Source organism: Schistocerca cancellata, chromosome 5 (genome assembly GCF_023864275.1).
Source record: "Schistocerca cancellata isolate TAMUIC-IGC-003103 chromosome 5, iqSchCanc2.1, whole genome shotgun sequence".
In the NCBI taxonomy this organism is placed as follows: Eukaryota; Metazoa; Arthropoda; class Insecta; order Orthoptera; family Acrididae; genus Schistocerca; species Schistocerca cancellata.
The window spans coordinates 718,754,393-718,761,795 of NC_064630.1; the positions used below are offsets into that span (position 1 = coordinate 718,754,393).

Below are 7,403 nucleotides of genomic sequence, written 5' to 3' on the forward strand. Positions count from 1 at the left end.
TTCTGAAAGAGGGCCTTAAAAAGTCTCATTTTTTTCATTCTATTCTGAAAACACATTTATTTATTTATTTATTGCATGTACATTATTTGCTTTGGGAAACCTTCATACAAATGGTATTTGGCCAATAAAATTAAGCAAGAAAAGCTTCCCTTAAAAAATTAACATATAATAAGAAATACCTAAATGCTCAGTTAAATATTTTTTCGTTAAATAATGAACAACCGCCTTGAGTCAAAATCGTGATTTTATTTCAAAGTGCGATGCATTTCGAGCCCTGGGAGCTCGTCTTCAGGTGCTTTAACAGTCTACATCTATTATTTTTTTATTCTAGATTTGGATTAATTCTCCTCCTGGTAAGATTACAGTGGTATATTACAAAATGAGAAAATATGAGTATAAATTTACAAAACTAAGACAAATAGAAAAATAACTTACTGTTTCCAGTAGTAGATACATGGGTTTGAAGCACAGTATGAGTAAACGTTTTTTTGTTCATGTATACACTTATGTACACTCCTGGAAATTGAAATAAGAACACCGTGAATTCATTGTCCCAGGAAGGGGAAACTTTATTGACACATTCCAGGGGTCAGATACATCACATGATCACACTGACAGAACCACAGGCACATAGACACAGGCAACAGAGCATGCACAATGTCGGCACTAGTACAGTGTATATCCACCTTTCGCAGCAATGCAGGCTGCTATTCTCCCATGGAGACGATCGTAGAGATGCTGGATGTAGTCCTGTGGAACGGCATGCCATGCCATTTCCACCTGGCGCCTCAGTTGGACCAGCGTTCGTGTTGGACGTGCAGACCGCGTGAGACGACGCTTCATCCAGTCCCAAACATGCTCAATGGGGGACAGATCCGGAGATCTTGCTGGCCAGGGTAGTTGACTTACACCTTCTAGAGCACGTTGGGTGGCACGGGATACATGCGGACGTGCATTGTCCTGTTGGAACAGCAAGTTCCCTTGCCGGTCTAGGAATGGTAGAACGATGGGTTCGATGACGGTTTAGATGTACCGTGCACTATTCAGTGTCCCCTCGACGATCACCAGTGGTGTACGGCCAGTGTAGGAGATCGCTCCCCACACCATGATGCCGGGTGTTGGCCTGTGTGCCTCGGTCGTATGCAGTCCTGATTGTGGCGCTCACCTGCACGGCGCCAAACACGCATACGACCATCATTGGCACCAAGGCAGAAGCGACTCACATCGCTGAAGACGACACGTCTCCATTCGTCCCTCCATTCACGCCTGTCGCGACACCACTGGAGGCGGGCTGCACGATGTTGGGGCGTGAGCGGAAGACGGCCTAACGGTGTACGGGACCGTAGCTCAGCTTCATGGAGACGGTTGCGAATGGTCCTCGCCGATACCCCAGGAGCAACAGTGTCCCTAATTTGCTGGGAAGTGGCGGTGCGGTCCCCTACGGCACTGCGTAGGATCCTACGGTCTTGGCGTGCATCCGTGCGTCGCTGCGGTCCGGTCCCAGGTCGACGGGCACGTGCACCTTCCGCCGACCACTGGCGACAACATCGATGTACTGTGGAGACCTCACGCCCCACGTGTTGAGCAATTCGGCGGTACGTCCACCCGGCCTCCCGCATGCCCACTATACGCCCTCGCTCAAAGTCCGTCAACTGCACATACGGTTCACGTCCACGCTGTCGCGGCATGCTACCAGTGTTAAAGACTGCGATGGAGCTCCGTATGCCACGGCAAACTGGCTGACACTGACGGCGGCGGTGCACAAATGCTGCGCAGCTAGCGCCATTCGACGGCCAACACCGCGGTTCCTGGTGTGTCCGCTGTGCCGTGCGTGTGATCATTGCTTGTACAGCCCTCTCGCAGTGTCCGGAGCAAGTATGGTGGGTCTGACACACCGGTGTCAATGTGTTCTTTTTTCCATTTCCCATGAGTCCGAGCGTGGGTACATGGTTTTGAAGCATAGTATGGGTAAACATGTTTATGTACACATCTAACATATGTACAAGAGAGTATAAATGCAGATAAACGTGTTTACTCACACTGTGCTTCAAAACCACGTTTCCACTGCTGGAACCAGTAAGTTAGTGGGTCAGCCGGAGTGGCCGAGCAGTTCTATGTGCTTCAGTCTGGAACCGCGCAACCGCTACGGTCGCAGGTTCGAATCCTGCCTCGGGCATGGATGTGTGTGATGTCCTTAGGTTAGTTAGGTTTAAGTAGTTCTAAGTTCTAGGGGACTGATGACCTCAGAAGTTAAGTCCCATAGTGCTCAGAGCCATTTGAACCATTTTAGTACGTTAGTTTTCGATATATCGTAATTTTGTAAACGTGTATTCACAATGTACCACTTTGTAATATACCATTAATATCTTACCATGGTAAGAATTAACTCCGAGAAAAGGAAGAAATTATGTAGACTGTTAAAGCACCTGAAGATGAGTCCCCAGGGCTGGAAATTCGTCGTACATTGAAATAAAATCACAATTGAGACTGAATGCGACTGTTCTTTATTTTACGGAAGTAATACAGTCACCGAAAAAACGCTAACAACTATGGAAAAAACTAGGTAAAATATTTCTTTATTTGGCAATATGATAACGTCTCCCTATTAAAATTCAGATGTATTATATTGCCTCATTGCTAACAAAACACGGCTTGTAATATAACGTTCATTATCGCAGAGCAGAAGAATCCTAATGTTGGAATGGGTACCTTTTAAAGTTAAGCGGTTTCAAATATGTTTTGATAACAGCTTTCTTTGTTCTATAATTGTATTTAAATTTACGAGTTATCTGAAACCAACTCAGAATTTCTTCAGCACACCATGACATTCCAAACTCCTCAATTCAGTCTTAAATTTTATGAATGTATCTTTCATTTCATTAACATTCTTCAGTTCCCTTAAGTGACCAATAGCTTTTTAAAAAAAATTGCTATTTTAATAGTCTATTATAGCAATTAAATTTATTTATGAAACAAAACACAATAACAGATACTATGAACTACAGTTCTGAAATATTAACACTGACTCATGCAGTAGTTTCTCCTCCACTTCTCATGTATGCGACCTCAAAAATGAGTTTGTATTTATCCACGATAATATGGTTATAAAGCCTTTGACGTTAATGAACTTCTCTACGAAGTGCAACATATGTTGTCGGTTATACAAGTACGTTAGTGTTGTGACGGTTGGACTCATTGCTCCAAGAATATTACGAATAAGACATTTCACAACAAAACATGTTTCTAGTAGTAAAACTTGAAGACATGGTATAGAGCCGTTCCACAAGTGAACCATCTTTACATACAGAAAAATAATATAAATGACGATCCCTAGCCGCCTTCTAATGTAAATGTCGCTTTTAGTGTCAGGGGTCTCCAAAGATACGTTCGGCTCGCCTTCGATACAGCTCTTTTCATTTAAGCAGACAGGCTGTATCTTTAAGGGAAATGGAATGTGACAGGAAAGAAATGGATGGAGTTGACTATGGCCTGTAATAAGGAACCAACCGCGGCATTTGGCTAAATTGAAAATGGAAAACCATAGAAAATCATATTTACGGATGCCGGCGGATAGATTGGAACCACCTTGCTTCCCGAATCCAGGGTCTGCTAGCTGAGCATCTCAAGACGCAGAGCTACCCTCGCCGATGGAAAACGTAAAAAAAAAAAAAAACAAAGGTTGTTGTACATTCTTTTCAGAGAAACTCAAATGCATCAAAAGAAAAGGTGTAATTCTTATAACGCATGTTTTTTTCCTTTGATTGTGCATGTACGTTATTTGATAGTGCACGAATTCATGCATTTTAAGATTCAATTGTGCAGAGAATTCGTGGCTTCAGTTATTACAGTATTACAAGAGCATAAATAGATTTCGGACGAAAGGGGATGCAGGACGCACTTGGCTCGAACGCATTCATGCAGCCTGCTGAAAAAAATCTTTTAGAAAAGAACGAACTACAAAATGTGATGTCTGCTCTCGGCAAACCCGTCCCAATTTTCCGTAACGGAACCGGTTTTCGTAACTGAGTACTGCCAGGATGATCAGGCAACCATCGGCGTTTGGGCAACATTTTTGGTGATCAACGAGGTTTATGGGTGACACAGGCAAATCCAAGTGTATTTTTATGCACTGATATTGGTTTAATGTTGTTTGCAAAGACGTTCACGGCTTTGCTGCCTTGTTAAATAATGCAATATTTCTACTCCTAAGTTCCAAATTTTACAGAAGCTCTCCTGCGAACCATGCAGAACTAGCACTCCTGAAAGAAAGGATATTACGGAGACATGGCTTAGCCACAGCCAGGGGAATGTTTCCAGAATGAAATTTTCACTCTGCAGCGGAGTGTGCACTGATATGAAACTTCCTGGCAGATTAAAACTTTCAGGAGTGCTAGTTCTGTAAGGTTCGCAGGAGAGCTTCTGTAAAGTTTGGAAAGTAGGACACGAGGTACTGGCAGAAGTAAAGCTGTGAGGACGGGGCGTGAGTCGTGCTTGGGTAGCTCAGTTGGTAGAGCATTTGCCCGCGAAAGGCAAAGGTCCCGAGTTCGAGTCTCGGTCCGGGGCACACAGTTTTAATCTGCCAAAAAGTTTCATATCAGCGCACACTCCGCTGCAGAGTGAAAATTTCATTCTGGAAGCATCCCCCAGGCTGTGGCCTTTCTTTCAGGAGTGATAGTTCCGCATGGTTCACAGGAGAGCTTCTGTAAAGTTTGGAAAGTAGAACACGAGGTACTGGCAGAAGTAAAGCTGTGAGGACGGGGCCTGAGTCGTGCTTGGGTAGCTCAGTTGGTAGAGCACTTTCCCGCGAAAGGCAAAGGTCCCGAGTTCGAGTCTCGCTCCGGCACACAGTTTTAATCTGCCAGGAAGTTTCAGGAAGTAAATCGGTCACGAACTTCTCGAGTTTTTTGCTTAAACGTTTCTCGTTAGTAAAAAATATTTACAGGGTAGTCAGAAACCGTCTGAAAAGCTTGTAAGGGTGTTGCAGAGTGGATTGCGCTGAGCGATTATTGTAAAGAAAAAAATCGATACGTTGTCCCGTTTCCAAATTAATTACATTGAAGTTAGCCAGTCAAACCGTTGCACGTGCAAATTCAGTTGTTCTAATAGCGCAAATGATAACGCATGAGACTGCTCGGACTTTCGATCGGAATCGATCGACACTACCATCTCATGTCCAGTTTTTATATCGCTTTCTTGTTCGGTTATCGGGAGCCAAGCGAAGAAACCGTTTGGTGACACCGTGTCTGGTGGGAAGCTTGAATTTGCTCTTGCAGCGACGATAATAAATTCACAAACGGCGAACCGCACTGAATTTTTTCCTTAAGAATTCCTTCTCAGCACACTCTACGCTGTAGCACCCATACTAGATTTTCTGACCACCGTCCATATTTACATAGTATACATATTTCAATATATATAGGGTCTATGTAAATCTGAGTGTTTATTAGAGCACAGTTTAAAACCAGCCATAACTTTTCGAGAGTTCTGATAATCGCGTTAAACAACGTCTTGTCTCTATATAGCAGTGTACATGACAATCTAAGCCAGTTTCTCTGCATTATACACACTCTGCACATTTCAGAGACAGCTGGAACAGAGACAGATGATAGTAGTTGGGTTGTCTATCTTATGGCACGTAAAATATTTTCCAGGCCACTTTTATTTTGCACACCTTGTTTGTATATCGATAAAACATAGTGGACAAATAGAAATCGCTAATTTGTTGAATGTTATAGGTTCAAATATGATGTTCTTCTGGCGTCTGTTGGCATACAATGAAGCTGCTCCGCAATGATAACGTAGCATAGATTACTAAAACAGAGGCTTGGCAATACAATCACAAGCAACACATGTCTAAAAAATAGCGATGAGATCTCTTCTTTTCCCGCAGAAAAATATCGGCATCTTAACTGTTGCAGCTTTCACGAACAAGCGAAATGTTCTTACATTTATCTCTTGGAAGCTTTAAGCCAAATTCATTCCAAATATCCAAAAGAAATTGCTAAGAAGCCTTCGAAACGCACGTACTAAATTCACGGGTCTTTTGAACTGTATCTATCTGTACGAAATGTGTAATGGCATTTAAAATCTGAGAGCGCTGTTGGACACGGCTTAACCACACTGAAGTCAAGAGAACTTGGGAGGCAAAGTACGTTGAGGCAAATCTCGTGTTCCTTGCATCTAAATACTCGATTCATGTTCCTAACACATTGTTGACACGAAAGTCTTGCTGTTTTTAGATGAGCGGCAATGCTGAATTTCAGCTTCCTGCGCAGAACGGTTTTTAACGTCGTCACGGCGAAAATATTTGTGCCTTTGAGTGATAAACTTCAAAAGCGTGATGGCAGCAGCCGTATTCCTGCCAATTAGGGACAGTACGGAATGGCGACGTCGGCAGTCCCCATTAAACTAATTAATGGTACACGCTTCGCCAACTAAAATTGTGATTTCTGCGTGAATTATTTTACCCCGGCTGACAGAGATTTTCAATTTGCGTTCTCCATCTGTCATCGCAGTTTAATTGAAGAGCGAGATGCAATCGCGAACCCTAACGTTGTTTACCGACATCGACGACAGCGGAATGTTAGCAGAGCATACCTGTTTTGGGCAAATTTTCAGACGATGAAAACACCGGAGAATGTATTTCAGTCAGGACAAATATAAGAGACGAAGTTACTGCATAGTCACAATCCGTCCGTATGATTGACAGTTTTACTCTGTCAGAGAAATGTCATATTACAGGTACTGGTCTCTTTTTATTCTACCAGAGTGTGTCATGGGTAAAGGCATGATTTTTTCGCATTAACGATAGACGTGACAGAAGATATTTTGATGAGATTTGACAATGCCTTTACGTATCATATGTTTTTAATTTAGAAAATAATTATCTTATTTTCGCGAATTAAAGCAAAAAGGTCGTTTTAAAGCGAAGTTTACAAATTTCGCGTTAAGCGACATATTAAAACGAAATTTGTAGAGAACGACGAGCTTGAAATTTTGTTAAAAGAGTATATGTACGAAAATAAAGGGATGAGAGAACAAAGATGCCTTAACAGAACAGAAATACCTGTTACTTTTAATATTCCGGAAAATCTCTTTAAGGCTTGAGGCTAAATAATGAAAGAATTTGTAGATGGCCAAGTGTTTTCTGAGTAATTAGGCACAAATATTGCCGTATTTGAGTCCAGGCTTCTTGCGAAACGAAATATTTGGGAATGTAGTTCTCGGAATGGCTGGGGATCCCAAATCAGCCTCTCTCCTCACGCTACAGTGCTAAATATTCTTGGAAATTCCGAATGGCGCTTATTGGCTGCACGGGTGACTGCTCAAGGGGTTGGTATACTTCGCGCTATTTACAGTTATTCTCCACTGGAGGTATCTCAAATGAAAAGACTAAGTTATAG

The 7,403-nt window shown here is 42.6% G+C and overlaps 1 non-coding gene across 1 annotated transcript; it reads left to right on the top strand.

Annotated features, from left to right (window-relative positions):
* Positions 1-4,489: 4,489 nt before the first annotated feature.
* Positions 4,490-4,564, top strand: Trnas-cga (transfer RNA serine (anticodon CGA)). Its single transcript has one exon. It is a non-coding gene; the product is annotated as a tRNA-Ser (tRNA).
* The last annotated feature ends 2,839 nt before the right edge of the window (positions 4,565-7,403 follow it).